This window comes from Uloborus diversus, chromosome 1 (genome assembly GCF_026930045.1).
Source record: "Uloborus diversus isolate 005 chromosome 1, Udiv.v.3.1, whole genome shotgun sequence".
In the NCBI taxonomy this organism is placed as follows: Eukaryota; Metazoa; Arthropoda; class Arachnida; order Araneae; family Uloboridae; genus Uloborus; species Uloborus diversus.
In genome coordinates this window covers 234,513,689-234,533,023 of record NC_072731.1, presented here as the reverse complement: position 1 = coordinate 234,533,023, position 19,335 = coordinate 234,513,689, and positions in this window count along the sequence as shown.

Below are 19,335 nucleotides of genomic sequence, written 5' to 3'. Positions count from 1 at the left end.
TTATTGTTGCTTTTACGCTTTTAACGTGTCGCATAAAGATTAATACTTTTAATGCATTATTCAAAGCAACTTAAGTTAAATATTTTTACCTCAAATATAGTATAAAATATTACTTGCATTACTAGAAAGAACTACATTCAAGACATAAAATATGATTACTAATAGTTGCATGCTTTAAAATACAAAAATGTATAAAGCAAATATCTACGATCTTTCTTGATACATTCAGATAGAATCCTAATGTATGTATCTAGATGCGATACATTACTTTAAAAAAATTTCAAATACAGAAAAACCTTTCAGAAAGACCAAGAGCATACAAAGCTGCGGTAGTGCAACAAGAAATTTTTGTGGCTAAAAATGAAATACAGAATTCAATTTATGCGACTCAAATATCTTCCATATAAGCTGCATTGATATTTTATTCATGAATACAGAAGGGGAAGATGTAGTTCATCACCAGTCAAATGTTATTGTATTTGAAAAATATTTTAACTATCTCAGAGTGTTTGCTTTTACATTAAATTTGTTTTGGTGTAAGTTGATTTTCTTCATAAAAATCACCAAAGTACTTTTTTTAAAGCTTTTGCAGGCATGAACTTGTTCAAAGACACACAGAAAGAAACAGGGAGTGTAAATAATTTTCGCAACCAGGCAAATAGCAAGTTTTTTTTTTTTTTTATTTTTTTTTTATTTTTATTTTTTTTTTTTAAAGGTTTGAAAATAATCTATGACATTTTCAAAGGAGTGAAGTATGAAAAACCAATGAAAAACGCAATAGTGACCGATTAAAAAACTAGCTTTCGTAAGATGGAATTGAAGATTGCAAGGAAAGATAGCATGCGTGCTATTCTGGTTTAAGATATTTTTATTTCTGACAGTTTAATTTTGAAAAGAAGAAAATGATATTATTAACATTCTGAAACAACTTTTTTTTTTTTTTTTTTTTTTTTCATTTTCCTCTATGCTATGTTTTCCTGGTAAAACTCAAAACTTAAAAATACGCTTGACTAATTTTTTGAAACGTATTTCTACTTTTAGAGGGGTTAAGTACGTTTGTTGATGTGCCGAAAATATTTTGTTTCGAAGCACATAGTACGGTCCAAAAGTTCGGGAACAACTTGTATGAAACCGAACCCTCAATAGTTCACATCACCGAAGCACATCCATCCCAAAATAGTCACCTTGAGCGACTATGCACTACTGCCAACGTTCGCATAACTTTTGGAAGCACTCCTGCAAGCCATTTTTCGCATCCTCCTCTAAGGCCTCCTGCGATGCAGTTGTAACTTCATCTGACGGAAGAAAGTGGCGTCCTGCAAATGTTTTTTAACTGATGGAAATAGGTAAAAGTCATACGGAGCAAAGTCCGACGAAATGTGGTGTTATTTGCTTTACGCCTAATTGAAAAGTCCCTCTTCCACATCGAAGTCGCATTCTTCACCAGGATAAAGTGAAAGCTGCATCGCAGAAGGCCTTACAGGAGGTTGCGAAAAATGGCTTCTAAGAATAGTTTCAAAAGTTATACGAACGTTCGCACAAGTGCATAGTCGTTCAAGGTGACTTTTTTGAAGGAGAATGTGCGTCGGTGATGGTAACTAGTCAATGTAAGGTTTTACACAACTTGTCCTCGAATTTTTAAATCGTACTACGTATATTCACTAGGCATTATAAACACAATAACTAGCACATAGTTACATACACATTTAAAATGCTTTATTAAGCTCAATTTTCTTTTCTTTTAATTTTTAATACTATCTGATGTACACATTAGTTTTAAAGGATTTTTTCTCAAGTTTGACGCTGTGTTGTGAAAAAATGGTTTCATATTCAGTTTTTAAAGTATTGTTCATCGTTGGCGACTACCTTTTCCCATCGTTATGGTAATTTGATACCATTTCGAAAACACGATGCGTCTTTTCATCCGATCACGGCACGATGATGCGAAATTTGGTGCCATTTTCTACATCTTACAACTGTGAACAAGGATTCTCCATAATGATGAATTTAAAAACAAAATCAGCAAATCATTTGACATAGGAAAATGACATTGTTTTGTGTGTTACAAAGTTCATTCCTGGCATTAAAAAATACACGCTCAAGTATCCCACCAACTGATAGAACACAAAAACGAACTTGTATGTGTCTTAAAAGCTGTATGTGTACTTATTTTCTTTTTTTACAAAATAAAAACATAGCAATAAATTAATTTTCTCTAAACTGTTCTTCCACATCCTGCTTCAATTGGACGCCAATTTAATTGTTTCTTCTATTGTTTTATAGTTTACTATTTCCATTTAATGCTAATTTTACTGTGTTCTAAAACAAAAAAGTTTAGTTTCAATCTCAGATGTTTTGTCCAAATTTTTCGTATGACATGTACTTTGCGATTAATCATATTTTTTTTTTTAATTTTGTTTTTGAGAAAAACTCTCCACGTACTGTGGAAAGTTACTCTTTTTGAAATTTTAGTCGTTTGCTTTGTTGAAGCAGAAATGTGTTTCAGTATGCATAGCAGAGATCCAAGTTATAAATTAATCACAGAAAAATGCTTAAAGCTTGAAATCGTTCATGCTGGCAATTTTTTCAGCAAAATTAGGTCTGTAATAATAATTTTTTGATTCAAAGAAAATGTCCCACCGTTGCTTTATATTCTCATCTTAAACTCTAATAACATTTTCGGATACGTTATTAAGTTTTTGCGTATACCTAAAATGATTCTCCTTTATTTTGAAGCTAGAATAAAAAAGCACTAATTAAAAAAAAACAGACGTGAACAAATTTTAGCTTAATTTCATGTCTCTTAACAAAATAATACATTTCACTGTTTTAAATTCATAGAAAAAAAAGAAAGTAACTTATGGTTTGCATCGGAAGGAGAACCAGCTTCCATTTAGTGATGATCAGCAATTTTCGTCTTCAAATTACCTTTACAAAATCTTATATTATGCAGTTGTTTACATCACACTAATGTAAATAGGATACTTTCAATAGGTTTCGAACAAGAGAATATTTTGTTTCACTTTCCCGATCCGGTATATATAGAATGGAAATGGTATACAAGGATCACATTGTCCACGTACCAAACATTATTTGAAATGTGTTTTCAAATTTTAGATTCCAAGGTTTAAAAAAAAGTTCATGTCCCTGATATTAAAGAATAAACTCAAACAATTCTAAGAACGAATACAGAAGGCTATGTAAAAAGAAGAGAAAAACAAGTTACACAAGGCAAAGATCTTCATTCAACAACATCACCCTACCTTTTATTCAAATCCGCTGGGGGAAGATTGGCAAAATCAATATTCCATGAGAGAAACAAAAGTTATTCGAGTTTTGATTTCTAACTCAGAGGCAGGAAATTCTCACGACTGAGTTAGAAACGTTTTAAGGTCTCTTTTGCTCAGAAATAGCACAAGCTTTAGCTCGAGTTGGAATTTTCTTTCTTTCGTATTATTTTGAACAGTTTTGAATATTTCAACATTATTTTTTCACTGAGAGATGTTTTTAGAGGAAAAAGAAATAATCTATGTGGTTGCTTTCTTTTTTTCAAAATGTGCTTCTTCTTTGTTTTTTCGTGTTTTTGTTGGTGACTCGTTTTTGGAATTTCTGGGAATAATGGCTCTTTTTTTTTAAAGTCGTTAGTTTTTTTCTTTGCTATTCAGCTCTACACAAATCATACAATAATAATGATTGATTTAGGTCGTTAGTTCAAGCTCAGCTTCCTTAGTTTATGATTAACATTTTCCACTTGTTTGAACCATTTACATTGTACTATTGTGGAGAGTGTTTTTACTACCTTGTACGATTTATCCCTTAAAATGTCGGCATTAATTTCCCTCTTACTTACAGCCGAATGAATGTTGAGGGTTGTCCCGCCCAAATTCACGCGCATATCTACTTTCAAAATTATGAATGTAGAAACGTCAATGTATACGAGTTCGAACTGGTACAATGATTAGTTCAACACTCTTTAACAGAGCAAAACTAAATATTTGTTCAAATACATTAACACAACAAAACATTTCATTTTTAGCGCATTTCATTGATGCGCGCCTATCTTTCTAGTCGAAGCACTTATCATATAATACAAAACAAATTTACTGTCCGTGGAAAATGTACAAAGCAATTTTGAACAACGGACAACCAATCATTCTATTTATACCGTCCCTGAGATAACAATAGTAGGGGAAACCCGGGTAACGTGAATACCTTAAGCTTTTCTTGATTATTGTTGTTTAGTTATAACTTTAGAAATTGAAACAAATGTTTATAATCAGTTTTCATTTAATGAACTTGCGTAATGCAATAACTGTTGTCTTTAATATTAATTACACTATTAGATATAAGGGTAGTTTTCAACAATAGCATAAATATCCACTTTGCCCAACACCCCGGGTAAAGTGGATTCGTTACTAGGGCAAAGCGAACAGCAACATTAGTTGTCATAAAACAAAACATTAAATATAAAATAACCATTGAAAATTAAAGGAACTTATCCGAAAAATATTTTTTGCTACAATGGTAATTATTGTAGTTATTGCTAACAAAAAAATTAAACTTAAAGATAAAATAAACGTCGAAAATAAAAGGAACATATTTAAAAACATTTTTTTTTTTGCTGCAGTGCTAATTATTGTTGTTATTACAAACAAAGAAACTGAACTTAAGAATAACATAAGCATCGAAATTTAAAGGCTCATATTAAAAAGCATTCTTCTACAATACTAATTATTTCAGTAATTATTGTAACAAGCAAAGACATTAAAAAAAAAAAAGTCAACATCCAAAATTTAGGAGCATATTTAAAAAAAAAAACATTTTTCTTCTACAATACTAATCTTTGCAGTTATCAAAAACAAAATCATTACCATTTTCGAATGCTGAACACTCTTTATGCCACCACTGAGTACAAATACGACATTGCATCCTGTTTTCTATTGGCTGATCATCTTCTTCAATGAACATTTCATCACAGAAAATGCACCTTACATCATCAAATTTCTTTACTTCCTTCTTCTTATCATTCTCTTATGCAGTCCTATGTTTTGTAGCAGAGATTTTTGATTAGTCTTTTTGGTATTTGGTCTTTTTAATAGTCTTCTGAGAAGCTTTAGTCGAAACATCGTCTAGTTACTTCTAGACAGTCTTTTTTGACTTTTCAAATTTTTGTCTCTGACTGTCCTTTACTGGAGTACTTGTCTGGAGTGTAGATCTCTGTAGTTTTTGTTTACGTGTTGTTATTGGGTTAACAGGCTGAGGAAGAGGTAGTAAAACTGAAGGACTGCTGTAGTTCGTAGAACATCCAGGTTTGGGTGAAGCGGCGAGAACATCATTCATTGCCTTGGACGTATTCTGTTGTTTCAGGTCCCATGGGAGTATAAGGACGGTCTTCAATGGTAGTATCGTCTTGAGATCTTAATATTGAAGGACTTCCAGGTTCCGATGAAGTGACTTGTCATGATCGGGCAAAGTGAATATGGTATTCACTTTGCCCAATCCGCTTTGCCCTTCAGGTACATTTTTGAGGTTACTAAAAATTACTAAAAAACCGGAGCATCTAAACTCGTCGTCTACGGATAGTTGAAAGCTACATAATCGTACATCAAATCCTACTCATAACAAAGAACGTGTCACAAATAGTATTAAAGTTGCAAATGAAACACTAACTTCTGTAAACTAATATTTTTTCCCCAAAAACATACTTTGTTCGCTCACTGGCGTCGCGTGAGGCGAACTCGTCCCGACGTGTTTGCCGCACACGGAGCGGCAACAGGCGACAGTTGCTATGACAACGCGGCTGGCGGCCAACTAATTATTTGAGAGTTATAGGTGAAATTCGCTTTGCCCGGGGTATCCACTTTAACCGGGTTTCCCCTATCTTTTCATCACGAATGAAAAAAAATCATTTTTGAAACCAACCACGGGTAGAAAAGTTTATTCATACGAGAAAAACAATTAATACCCTCCATGGAAAACAATTGATCACGTGATCCGCTATTTACCAACCTCAGTTTCATTTGAATGAGCTATGTTAAGTCAAAGCAAAGTGATGTTAATATACAATCTTTATTACACAATTTTAAAAAATATAAAAAAAGGTTCAAAACCATCCAACGTTGAAACGAAAACAAAAAGCTTAAATGGAACAAAACCCGCAGAAACAAAGATTAAATACTGTATTAATATTCATGTTCCTATTCCTGTCTGTAGTTATAAGGCTGGAGTATAAATTACCGTCCAACAATTTTCCTTCCTTTTGGAATAATAGTTTAAAAAGTAAATTGCTTAAATTATAAACTTTTTAGAGCATGAACAAACTAATTCACATCAAGCACAAAGAAACAGCAAAAGGTATGGGTTAGTCTTGTTATAAATTGTATAAACAATATGTACTTTGTAACAACAAGTATGAATATTATATACTTTAAAATATGAAGAATGAATAACAATCAAAGATTATACTCACAAAACTGTGCCAAATGGTACTCCTGCAGACATATTTTTAAACATTTTTATTAAAATACTCGAGTTTTAAGCACAGTTCATTTGATCTCAAGCTTCAGGTTTCTGAGCTCAGCTCTAAAGAACAATTCAAAGTTTATTCCTATGAATTACTATTGAACTACTGAAACTCATTTTATTAATGCTTTCAAAATTGTCAGAGAATCGTCCCCTTACACCATTTCATTCCTGGCGTTGATGTTTTTTTTTTTTTTTTTTGAGTGAGAGAATGTCAGAACATGGAACATTTGGCTCATTTTCTCAAAATTCTTTTAGCAAGTAAACACTAATTCTAGTCTAAAAGTTAGAATCTCAAACTTTAGTAAACAGTAAATGGTCATTTTGACGTAAACTGAGATGTTATATGAGTTTCTTGATGGAGTGAACTTTGGAATACTATTCATCGATCAAGATACTTAACAGAGGATTTGAAAATTGTTATCGATCCTGTCATACAAAAGAGCAGTTTCTTCGCACATCAATAAATTATTTTACTGCCAATGATTGGAGATAAAAGATACCACGTACAGCAACTGGCCCTAAGAAGAATAATGGAAGACTAACAGAGAAAAATGTTTAAATTAACAAAAGCCTGTGAGAAAATTTGTTATTCCAGCCTTCAACTTTGATGCAATTGACTACTCAAACCTTGTTAACTGGCAAGAAATTGTAAAAATAAGAGCCAATTATTACAAAAACCTTTACAGATTTTGAAATTTGGAATGCAATTTCGGAGCAGGAATGCAGGCTTAATATTTCCATTCCTAAGATTCCATGTCATACTCAAGCAACATTTGTTAAAATAATAACAGAATCACCAAGTAAAGTCTGTAGAGAGGAACATTGACATGGTTTCATTTTAGCCAAGTTTCAGTAACGAGAAAATATTCAATATTAAATATTCAAATATTCAGCGCTTTAAATATGGAATTAGAGTTTTCTGTTTAATTTATCCAAAGAATTTCTGTTTGAATCTTTGAGGATATTTCTCTCCTTCTCTCTCTGCCGTTATTTTTAAATTTTATTTTACTCAACAGTGATTTTTTTTTATAAAATACTCTTTACTGAAATAATGCAAAGAAATGTTTACTTTTTTAAGGCTCTTACCTGTACTTGTATTTATCTGAAATCTAAGCATAGCATGTTATAACGGTTATGTATATATTTCAGAATGTGACTTAGAATGTCTTACATTCATAATTTTGCACATGTCTACCAAAAATAGAAAAGAAAAACCTTGATAAAACACTAGGTATTTGTAATCATTTTTATTTTAGTTTAACGAAAGAATTTATTGGTCAAGTTTTCCTCCTGTGGTCGATTTAAAAAGCTACAAAGATTAATGCCTTCGTGATAAAAAAAAATCTCTCTCTCTTTTTTTTTTTGTTCAATTTGCAAGCTCTTTACAACGGCTTTTTCTTCTCTTTGCGGCAAATCACTATTTATTTCAATGCATTGAAATAATTTTAAAATAATCATGACTACTTGGATATGTATCTCCAAGTTGGTTACCAAAATATTAATCCCGGTAAATATAAAACCCCATAAAGTTAACGTTTACATTAAGATTTTTAAAAATGATTTTTTTATAAAACACTACGAATTTTGTTCTCTGGAATAACTGATTGTCAGTTTATGTCATTTGGCAACAAATGTTATTTCAGTATTTTTTTTTTGTTAATGTGGCTGTGTATGTGGCCTATTTGACGAATTATTTCGAGCCCTAGAATTTGCACTTAATCTTTCAATATGACTAGTATGGAGAGTCACTTGGGAATTTGACACGAAGTTTCCCATCTGCAAGTGGGCTTTCACGATGATTATACTACACTAGGAATTTTAGTTTTGCTTAGAGCAACTAAGCCAGACATGTACTTAACAAGTCTTTCGTGTTCTGCATAATCTGAGACACGGAAGTTAACAATTTTCCGCATTTTGGGAACTCACAAACTGGATAACCTGAAGCAGCACTCCTTTGTTTTTCACAAAATTAGGATTGTCCGTGAGAAAAAGATTTTCAGAAACCAAACGACCGTGAATATTAAGGACACGACCAACGGCCTAATAGATCAACGTCGAACTACTGCACTAACCTGTCGATTTAAAAGCTTCTGACGTCAAAAAAGATAAATTACAACTATGTTTATAGTAAATGAAATTACATAGTTTTATCTGCACCAGCAATAAATTAAAACCGAATTTCTTGCTATGAATCAAAGTAATTGCAGATGAGGTTACAAAGTTGCTGGATAAAGCCTTGATCTGTTACTGCATTATTATTCATTTCTACTCCGTGTAAATGAACGTCTACAAGGCAAAACAAATTGTTTCAGAATGTTTATTTATTTCTTCTTATTGTTGTAATAATTTATTTATTTTTTGATTGAAACTATATTTTTGGTTTAGCGCTCGGTAATTTTGAAATGCAAGTGCGTTTTGTTAACAGGAATTTACACATTTTAAAACTGACATTCATTATTTTCCTCTCAAAGGGTTTAGTAATAGACACTTTAACACTCTTCTGATGTACACCATTACTTCTCTGACAACCAATCAGTGGAATCGCCATCTTTCATGAGTAGCAAACATTCCATTAGAACCAATTTTTCATAACTTGAAAAATAAATATTAGAGATTCTTAAATTCACCACTGATATTCTCGGACTGAAACTCTAGTGACATTATCTCGGTGCTTAGTTGTGCGTATCAGAATGCTGGAAACGTTGACTGCACGCTTCTTTTGTTACACACAGAAATTCCGACAAAAAGGGATGAATATATAAAATAATGAAAGTATAAAACTAAGAAACCTCTTCTGAATCCATAAGCACGCGAACACAATAAAAGACTTTCAAAGATTAAAAGATTGCAAAATATTTTTCAAATCTTGGAAGTTCGATGCATATTTGATATATTACATAGACTTCAAATAACGAACCAATATCATTATTTGTTATTATATTTTAATTCAAAAAAGTTTTATTTTTCACGCACAAAATAATGTTTTCTTTTATATGTATAAAACTTCAGTAGATAAAATTTATTTTACTTCCAAATAGTAAATTCAATTGGTTTCATTTTTAAACGAAAATTTAAATTTCCATGACAAAAGCTCTACACCATTTTATCTGACTGCATGCAACAAAATTATACACGAATTAAAACTTTATCTATGTAAATAAACCTTATGAAACACGAATAAGTCAAATTATATTTATATCAGCTTAACATGCAAAAATGTTGAAAATGAAATTTTGAATGGTGTCTGTATGGTTAGCTCGTTAGACCCTTTACACTAAAAAACGTTTTAAGATAATCGTCCAAATCAAAAACTTCTTTTCGAATTGACATCCCACTTCTTAGTTTCATGTTTCACGTTTTAGTTTGAACATTTTTTTTTTTGTTTAAATTTCATCTGTTCCAGAAAAATCTACTATGCTATCTAAAGAAAATTTAAATCTTGCGTAAGTCACGAGTTGACTTCGAATGAATTAATGAGAAGAAAGTTTTGAAATTAAACTCGGACTCAGAGGGTTACATTGACTGTCACCGCGAAATGCCGCCGAGTATATGCGGAGTTAATATTAGTGTTATACATTTATGTTTATGTTCGCACTCGGAATCAGTTTGGACTTTCCAAGTCAATTTGTAACAACAATAGCTTACTTGCTGTTGCTGTTGTCGTGTCATAATAAATTATTGCTACACTATGAAGGTATGAGATGACATTGCCTGGAGAGTTTAAACTTTTACTGCTAGAAACATGCTAGAAAGTCGCCCGTCAAGGTATGATGGGTGAAAATCGCTTCTACATTTGAACGAAGCCATTGCCTGTTTGGTGATATTTTGATAGTTAAAATTGTAACCCTAACTCCAGTGGATTTACCTCAACTCCAGTAGGTAGCGATCATCGGTGACCGTTTTTTCGTTTTTTCATACCCCTGAATATGACACAGTCTGACCAGTAAAACAGTTAAGTTACCGAATCGAGTTCAGCCTTGTCGCGATAAAGCCTTTCTCTGCATGTTAAGCATTACCAAACATAAGGGAAGGTTGCCGTCAATGTACCGGATAACAATTTTGACCTTTTTTAGGAAACAGTTCAGACTCAAACTTTATATTGACGATAGGAATAATTACTCAGTATATTTCTTCTTTAACAAAAATGTTCACTTTTATGCTAACTGTATTCAATAAAGAATGAAAATTGAAAATAAATATTTTAACATGTGGTCCATTCATTAGAACCAGTTTGCTATGGATGGACCATTGAGTTTCCATCAATGGACCACATTCTCAAATAAGAAAATCAAACCATAAAATATAAATAGCTATTACATGAGATAAACGAACACTACAAACAATAGCAAGCTATTCAAAAAGAGATAATTATTTTTTTTTATTGTTTTTTGTCACAGGGGAAACATAAAGCCCCATCAGGACTCACACAACTCAACTGTTTCACCATCCTCACCACTTGATATTTTCTAACATGCAACTTACTCTTCTTGGCTAAAATTTTATGGGGCCTCTTTTGAATAAATGGGAGTTTTGTTTTATCCAAGTTCAAAAAAGAGGATCCACAAAGATTTTACTTGACAACAAGGATTTTGCTATAGCGTCTGCTTTGACGTCGCAGGTTATGAAGCTTTTTTAGAAAAGAAATGATTTTTCGATAAACTGATTGTTGCGGAAATGATTGACAGTAAAAAAATAAAAAGAAATTAATTTGAATTCTGAAATTTTGAATTCATATTATGTGTTTCGCAATCACGAGTTGCGACAGGACCCGACTCATTGGAGGTATTTATTCTAGAAACGACTCCTTTACCCCCAAGCCTGCCCCTCTTCCCGGGCGGCTACGTGTGTTTTGTTATGTGTGTGTGTCGACCTGTGTGTACGCTTGTACGCGTGTGTGTATGTGTGTGAATATGTGAAGGCGTCTGTATGTGAACGATCGTGCGTGTGTGTAAGACATGGACACCACCGACCAGGAGAAGCGGGTTCCGGGCAGTGCTCAGGACCAGAGCAACCGCGTCAGCAGAGGACGGTGGACGGTAGTGCTGGAGAGGCCTCTGGTCCAAGCTGAAAAAGGAACCGGACACCAAAGATCGTCAAGTGAGAACAATAAGCAATCGTGATTGCTCAAAAAAAAAAAAAAAAAAAAAACCGGCTGGCTTTATTTTCTTTTTCGGCACCAGAAAGAAGGACTGTATACAAAATCGTGAATTTTGAACAAGTTCATCCCATATAAGGAGAATTGTATTAATGTTGCGTGTTTTAAAAAAATCTCAGTCCAACGTTCCCAGTTTAAAAAAGCAACTTCAACTAAAGAATGTCATCCAAAGGTGCTGCTAGAAGGTTCAGATTTCGTACAAGAAGCTATTAACAAGGTTTGTTGAAAAAGCTGATATTAATATCATTACACTATATTTTTCGTCAGGAAATTAAACTTATTTAAACCCTCTTAGATTATTATGATTTCTAAATGATTCAATATTTTTTTAATTATATTTTAATACAATTAAATACATTTTTACTGTTCTAGAAAAATGCCAAGAAAAGTAAAATATGGCCAGGGAACAATTTAGAGCTTAGAACGTGCTATAGTAGCCCACAGAAATGTGCTTTAGCGAAGTCTGTCGAATATGTGGAGACCCGAAGGTAACTTTAGAGAGCTTTTTAATGAAAGAGACAAATTGGAAGTCTGTATCCCACGTTATGTATAAAAGAAAGGAATTAGTAAATCATGTTTTGAAATTGGCGGAAACGTTTTTCGGAACCACACTGGCATTTCTAGTGGCTGAGAGAAATAGAATGCTTCACAGATTTTATAATGACATAAATCTGTTGCTCAAAAAATAGTATAATTTCAGACGACGGCATCCTGAATTAAGTCTTAGGCCACCAGAGAATACTTCGATAGCTCGAGCTTCAGTATGGAAAGGGCGATTAAGTACTTTGAAATTTTAGAGAGCATAGTCGACACTTACAATGTTGCTTTAACAATATGTTCAGCAACGCCAAAACAGACGAAAGTGGCATCAAATGGTTTTAGATAACAAAAGTAAGTCACGGGTAGGAAGAATATCAAGTGGAGAAAGAGGTGCGATGGCAGCTGCAGTGCGTTAGGTAAGAGGTGATTTTCGGAGCGTGAGAGGGGAGCGTGCTGGAAATTTTGACATCACCCATATGCAAAAAAAAAAAAAATAAATAAATAAATAAATAAAATAAAAAAAAGAAACAAATAAATAAAACTATTTTCTTTTTTGCATAACTTATAAGTATTTGCAGTATTCATTGATATCCTCTTACAGATATTTGTAATTTAGACATTGATTCTCCAATTTGAGAATGCGGTCTATCGATGAAATCTCGATGGTCCATTCATTGCAGTCGGTTATCTTGAATTGAACACATGCTAAAACATATAAATTTAACTTTTATTCTTTTTTAAATACATGTATCATAACAATCAACAAGCTTATTCAGAGAGACATATAATGAGCAATTCATCCTATAGTTAACTAAAAATTTGAGTTTGAATGACTCGTTTAAAAAATTTAAAAACTGGTATTCGGTCCATTGACTGCAACCTTCTTCTAAGCATTTTCATACAGCAAAAAGCCAAGAGAATATAGTAAAAAAGGAAAACAGCAACAGTGTTGAAATTTAAATATAATATAAAATAGGACAATATGACAATAATTATATATATATATATATATATATATATATATATATATATATATATATATATATATATATATATATATATATATATATATATATATATATATATATATATAAATTAAATCAAAGTTTTCCAAGCAGAAGAACTGCAAGAAGAAGGAACCAAAACGAGGAGTAGTCTCAGCAATCTTACAATCAGTGCTAAGTGAACATCATAGGAAGCTATTCAAAGAAAATATCTCATGGGAAACAGGTGGTAAAAGACAAAAACAAAAATCCAAAGAGAAGAATGAAAGGGAAAAGAAAAATAGAAATTTAGCAAATGTTTTAGTGAAACAAAGTTTTTCAACAATCTTACTTGTCGCTTGGGAAACAAACTAATCACAATGTAATACAAAAAAAGTTTTCCTCTAATGTTTCTGTCGTAATGGTTTTTTCAAGTAGATCTTAATCCAGCTAAAATGCATTATATCAGAATAAAATTAAAGGGAAATGTGTAAAATAGGAAGAAATTATTGTACAATTTAAAAAAAAAAAACAGATTTTTTTTTTTTTCCTTAGAATCATTTTAACGTGTTCTAAACAATCAGCATACAAATTGTTAAAAAATGTTGCGCAAAAAGTAAAAAAATTAAATAAAGTTTTTTTATTGGTACTAGTTGCTAATAATTTACCACTTTCTTATAAAGATATCGTATTACATTAATCAATTGTATTCGTTGGTATTTCATTCCATTCATCTAGATTTTTACTTGAATGTAAATCATTCTCGCAGATAAATTAGCGCCCCTACTGTATTCGAATTTGTACGTTGAAGCCATTTTCTACACAGGAGAATGTGGGACAAAGTGAAATGGTGAAATATTACTTCCGTTTTTAGTGCCACCTGTGTGGCAATATTCAACTTATGTAGTAACACATGTATTCTATTCCTGCCAGGAAAAAGTTATTTCTGAAGCTTAAAGCACATAATAAAACAAGCAACTTTCAAAAACTTTCATTGGTACTCATATTGCAATTGTTTTGAGTAAGCGAGTTCTTTTGTTATAACAAAATGATACAACATAACATAAAAAGCAAATTTGTTTGCAACAAACACATAAACTTAAATATACCTAAAAAAACAAAATTCCTCTAAAAGTTTTAACCTATTTTTAGGTTAAATAGAACAAGAGAATCCCATGTGCTTCAAATATACTTCAATAGTTGCAATGCTTAAAATAAATCACAAATTTTCTTACTGCAAAGCACTTTGTTCGAAAAATCGATTATTATCGCATTTATATTCTGATGCATAACTCTGCCGCAGCTTGCATATTGAGGCAACTTTACCTTTTCTCTTTTGGGCAATGTAAACAACCGAAGAAAAACAAAGCCGTAAATAACATTCGGGTTTTGAAACTATTATTAAATCAGCAGTGGTATACTGTTCTAAGTAAAATCACAGTATACTGGTAAGAAACGTAGTAGTCACTTTTGGAACCAATTCTCACAAAATACGCTTACATTTAAAAGGTAAATACAATACGTAGTTTATTTATTTTAAAAGCTTTTGTTAAAGTGTTTGAAAATATACCATACATCATAGTAGTCGTAATAATAATAATAATAATAATAATAATAATAATAATAAACAATTAATAGTAGTCTGATCAGAATTTTTACACCCATGCACACGTTAGTGATGCGACATCGATTAAAAAATATCGATTTTCAAAATTAAAGCATCGGAGTTATCCATACATTAACATAAAATCTCGATGTTTTCAAACATCATTGCTCTGAAACATCAAACTTTGAGGGGGGGAGGGGAAGCGAAAAAAGAGCGAAGCTAGCATTTTCGAGAAACAACATCTAATTGAAAAAAAAAATGTAATACGAATTGAGGTTCAGTTATTGTTTCAAAGACTGTATGAATAGGACAATATTTTAGGATTGTATTGCTATTATTTCAAAGTAAAACAACAGTTCCAAGTTCAAAAAACGTTCATTCAAACGGAGCTAGGTACTACCATCCCCTATATAAAATTCAGTTTTTTTTATTAAGCCCCCAATTTATTGATGCAGGTTACAAAACGCTGATTTTTATAACTTTTACACGATGTGAAGTGTTTTTTCTTTCTTTTTTTTTGAATTTGCATGTAAAGTGTGAAGTATCATCCAAATACTACACATGTAGTAAAAAAAAAGTCTCAAACTAGAGTTAATTAAATTTTAGCTTACGTATCTTTTGACGATTTCAGCTCTTTGATTTTTCTATATCCTCGAACCATAAAAAAGAATCAACAAAATAATGCTGAAATAGCCTTAACTGCTTTGAAAAAGTTCGATTCTGAAAATGGCAAACTTAGCATTCTGTGCAGAAAAGTAAAAAAAAAAAAACATGGTGCGTGGAATGTTGCGTTTCCTTTTTTTCTTCAGAAAAGAAAGTGTTCGTCGAGAAAAAACATTTTTTCTCCCAGCTTTCTTCAAATAAGATATCGTTTAGTACATTTATTTTTTTTATTTAAAAAGTATTAAAATTAATTTTTCCAAGTGTTATGTGGTACGGGAAGAGTGGGTACAGTGAGACAGCAGCAATTAATTTTCTGTTTAACTATTTCCAGACTGGCAACACTTCTGTGAAATCAAATCAACATACTGTGAACGTTGGTTCAGAAAGAAAGTTGCGTTCTGATCTAAGGCGAAAAAAATATTACGTCACCTTAATTTTACCCCATCAATGTAAATCTTTTGCATCACTTCTTGCATCGTTTCTTGCCTTGTTTGATATATGTTGTAAATTGGTGTTATTAATATTTTATTAGCGTATTATTAACGTTCATTTTAGCAGTAAAATGATTTTGCTACTTTTCTTTGTATGAAAATGGCTTTTAATTAGCTCAGATGCAGCAGTAAGGGAACAGTGAGACAGCATGGGTTTGTGTCTCACTGATCCCGTGATATTTTCAAATAATAAGTGGAAAAAATATGTGTTGAATGGAATTTAATTACAATTAAATTGTTGACGAAAATAGTAACACGATCTGTTTGAAAACCTCCATCAACATAAAAAGCGGGTTGAACGGAGTTATAATGTTCATTATATCGAAGTAATAATGATATATTGGCTAGATTTTATATAAACTATATGGTGTATTTATTTCGATTTCGTATTTAATCTATGTAATTTTAGTTTTCAACCCCGACACGAAAAGGAATTGGATTATAAATGCGACTTGTGTGTTCGTGTATGTGTTTGACTTCACAGCACCCCAATATTATTTTATTTTATTTTAACCAATGACACCTAACGGATGAACCAGTTTTGATATTTTTTTCTTTGTTTGAAAGGAATTTTATAGAGAGTGCTTTTATCTAGGTTTGTCCTACCTACGGCAATCGGCTCATATGGGACCCGCTAATTTTATTGTGTGCATCGTTGCCACTAAATGGGAAACCCGATTTTTACTTTTTTTTAAAGATTTGAATAGATCAAGCCTGTAAACCAGGGTAAAACCAAACGGCAACAAACATTCATATGTTTACAGGTCAATATTGATGTTTTCAATGTTCACTAAATCGATAAAAGTATGTCTCACTATTCCCACTTACTGGGTCTTACTGTTCCCACTCACGGGGAACAGTGAGACAAAATTGCAATTTATTTTTTATTTTATTTTCCTTTCGTGTGAATTCGTAGATTTTTCTAAACCAACCTTTACAACACCTATTACAGTAACATATATTATAGAATTCAAAAGAAATTGATTTCAATTATTTTTTACAATAAAAAATGTGATTGAATTTTTCCGTCTCACTGTACCCACTCTTCCCCTACTTGATCATCAAGAGTTGTGATTCTGACGCTATCTTCATAACTACATATTAGGAATGAATCTGCTATTTTTTGAGCACCATGACTCTAATAAGAAATAAATTAATCCTAAGACATGTTATGTGAAAGAAAAAATTATTTTTTCCAGAAACGTAGTGACGAAACTTCGTTCTGATACCAGTTAATCTTTGATATAATGCACTACACTGTTTCAAATGCATTTACAATTTTCAGCGGTAAAACAAAATGGTCATCTGCGTAATATTTTATTTTTGTTTCAAATGCTTTTAAATTTATTTTAATCAATTGTTGTTTTCTTCTAGGCAGCTCGAATATTAAGGTAACTTATATTTTGTATTACCATGTACTGGTATTTATCAAAATACTGGAAACACTTTTTGACAAGCGCGTTGGGAATTGCTACTCTGTCGTAAATTTCCTGTTAATAAAGGTACCTTCTGACTGTAATCTCTCACACTGGTGAATCCAGATAGTGATTTAGTTTCGTTGTCACTTTTGCTGCTATTGTTCACATTTAGACATTACAATCCGCTTCAATACCCGTCGGTTTCTTTCACAGAGCTTATCTTTCCGCCTACTTTACCGGAGCGTGTATTACCGCGCTGAGTGTATACAGTCATGACTTTAGATACTGTAATTCCAGAAGCGTCAAAAAGTTGAGATGTTTCAGTTTTACTTGTTCCAGCTAGACGCTCTCTTTTAAAATTTAAAGTCCGACTTTTCACGCACTTGAAAAAAAATCCAAGCCTTCTAGAACTTCAATTAAGCCACCATATGCTACCAGAATGTGTACATTGCTTTTTATAAAAAAAAAAAAAAAAGAAAAAAAAACATATCTAGTTTAATTCTTTATTACTTACGAAGCACATTCAAAAATATCACTTTTATTCATAGGTGTTTCCATTATTTTGATAACTACCGGTAACTGTGAGAATGATATTAAACGAGCGTTTTGTAAAATCTTTAATAACAGGCATTTTTGTTTTTAAATAGAGAAAACATGTCAACATCGCCTCAGCAATACTTTGTGTTTGGATTCCTGATCAACGACCTTGCTTCTAATCAATAGCGTTAAGAGGGTTTAGATGGCTTGTTTCCTTTTCTGAAACCTCCGATTTTCTCTGAAGATTTCATAATTGAGATATCTCCACACAAAGAGAACGGAAGTTTCTCTTGTTAACGGTTTCGTGCTTACAGTTTTGACCGTGAGTGCAAATGTCTGGCTATCACGAACACTTTTTTCTGATACATGGACTGACAACTTCCGGGGTCAGGGAAGAGCAAATTTTGGAGGCTAAAAATTTTGTATTTCTAACATGGACATAGCGAGCAATCTGTCATTGCTGGAATGTATTGCTCTTTCTTCTGTAATTGCTGAAGCGCATTTTTGTAAGTTTTCTATAATTTGGTCTTAGAGCCAAGCTACTTTAAGGTTAGATTGGTAGTTATGATATTCACTATTTAGAAGTAATTGCCTATATTTTTCGATTCGGTTATTTAAAGGCTTTTATTAAAAAGATATCAGTTGAAAACAAAAATGTTAATTTTCCTTTTTCGAATTTTATTTTATATTATTAAACATTTGGAAAATAAAAAAAAAAAACCTTTTTTTCTTCTGTATGAATTCAATTTTTTACAAGGCATTTAAATTCAAACACCTCAAATTGAAACACTGAACTAATCACAAATAGATGAAACCAATCCAAAGTACTAAAAAACGCATTCGTATATAGATTTTTCGAAGCTGAAACTTCTCACGCCAAGTTGTATCCACATTTCCACTCCTCCCTTCCGTACCGTATTTAGAATACTACTGCTCGACAGCTGATCTTCTAATTTTATAGGTTCATACAGAGCTGACTATCAATTAAATATTGCTTGCTTAAGGTTAGCATGAAGTAAGCGTACAATGTACACATACTCTAAAAATCTGAATTATTATTAGGAATAGAGAGGTTGTTAGAAAAAATAGTGCTTGGTTCTTCATAGTTAATGATTACCAATATAAGAGGAAAATAAGATGTATTATATAATTTCATATACAATATATTTAATAATTATAATATAGGATGTTTTTATTTGTGGTAAGTGAGATTATTTTTCCACTAGTTAGTCGTCACTAGCAAGTTGTGAGTGTAGAGTGAGATTATTTTTTCACTTACGGAAATAGGTATCAAAGTAGAAGATAATTTACTATTGGTAGACGTATGTGTGCGATAAGGTAAGTGGTTAAATTGTAGTACGTGCAATTAACGTAAGTATTTATGAATATGTTTCAGCAATTCTGACTTGCTAATCGT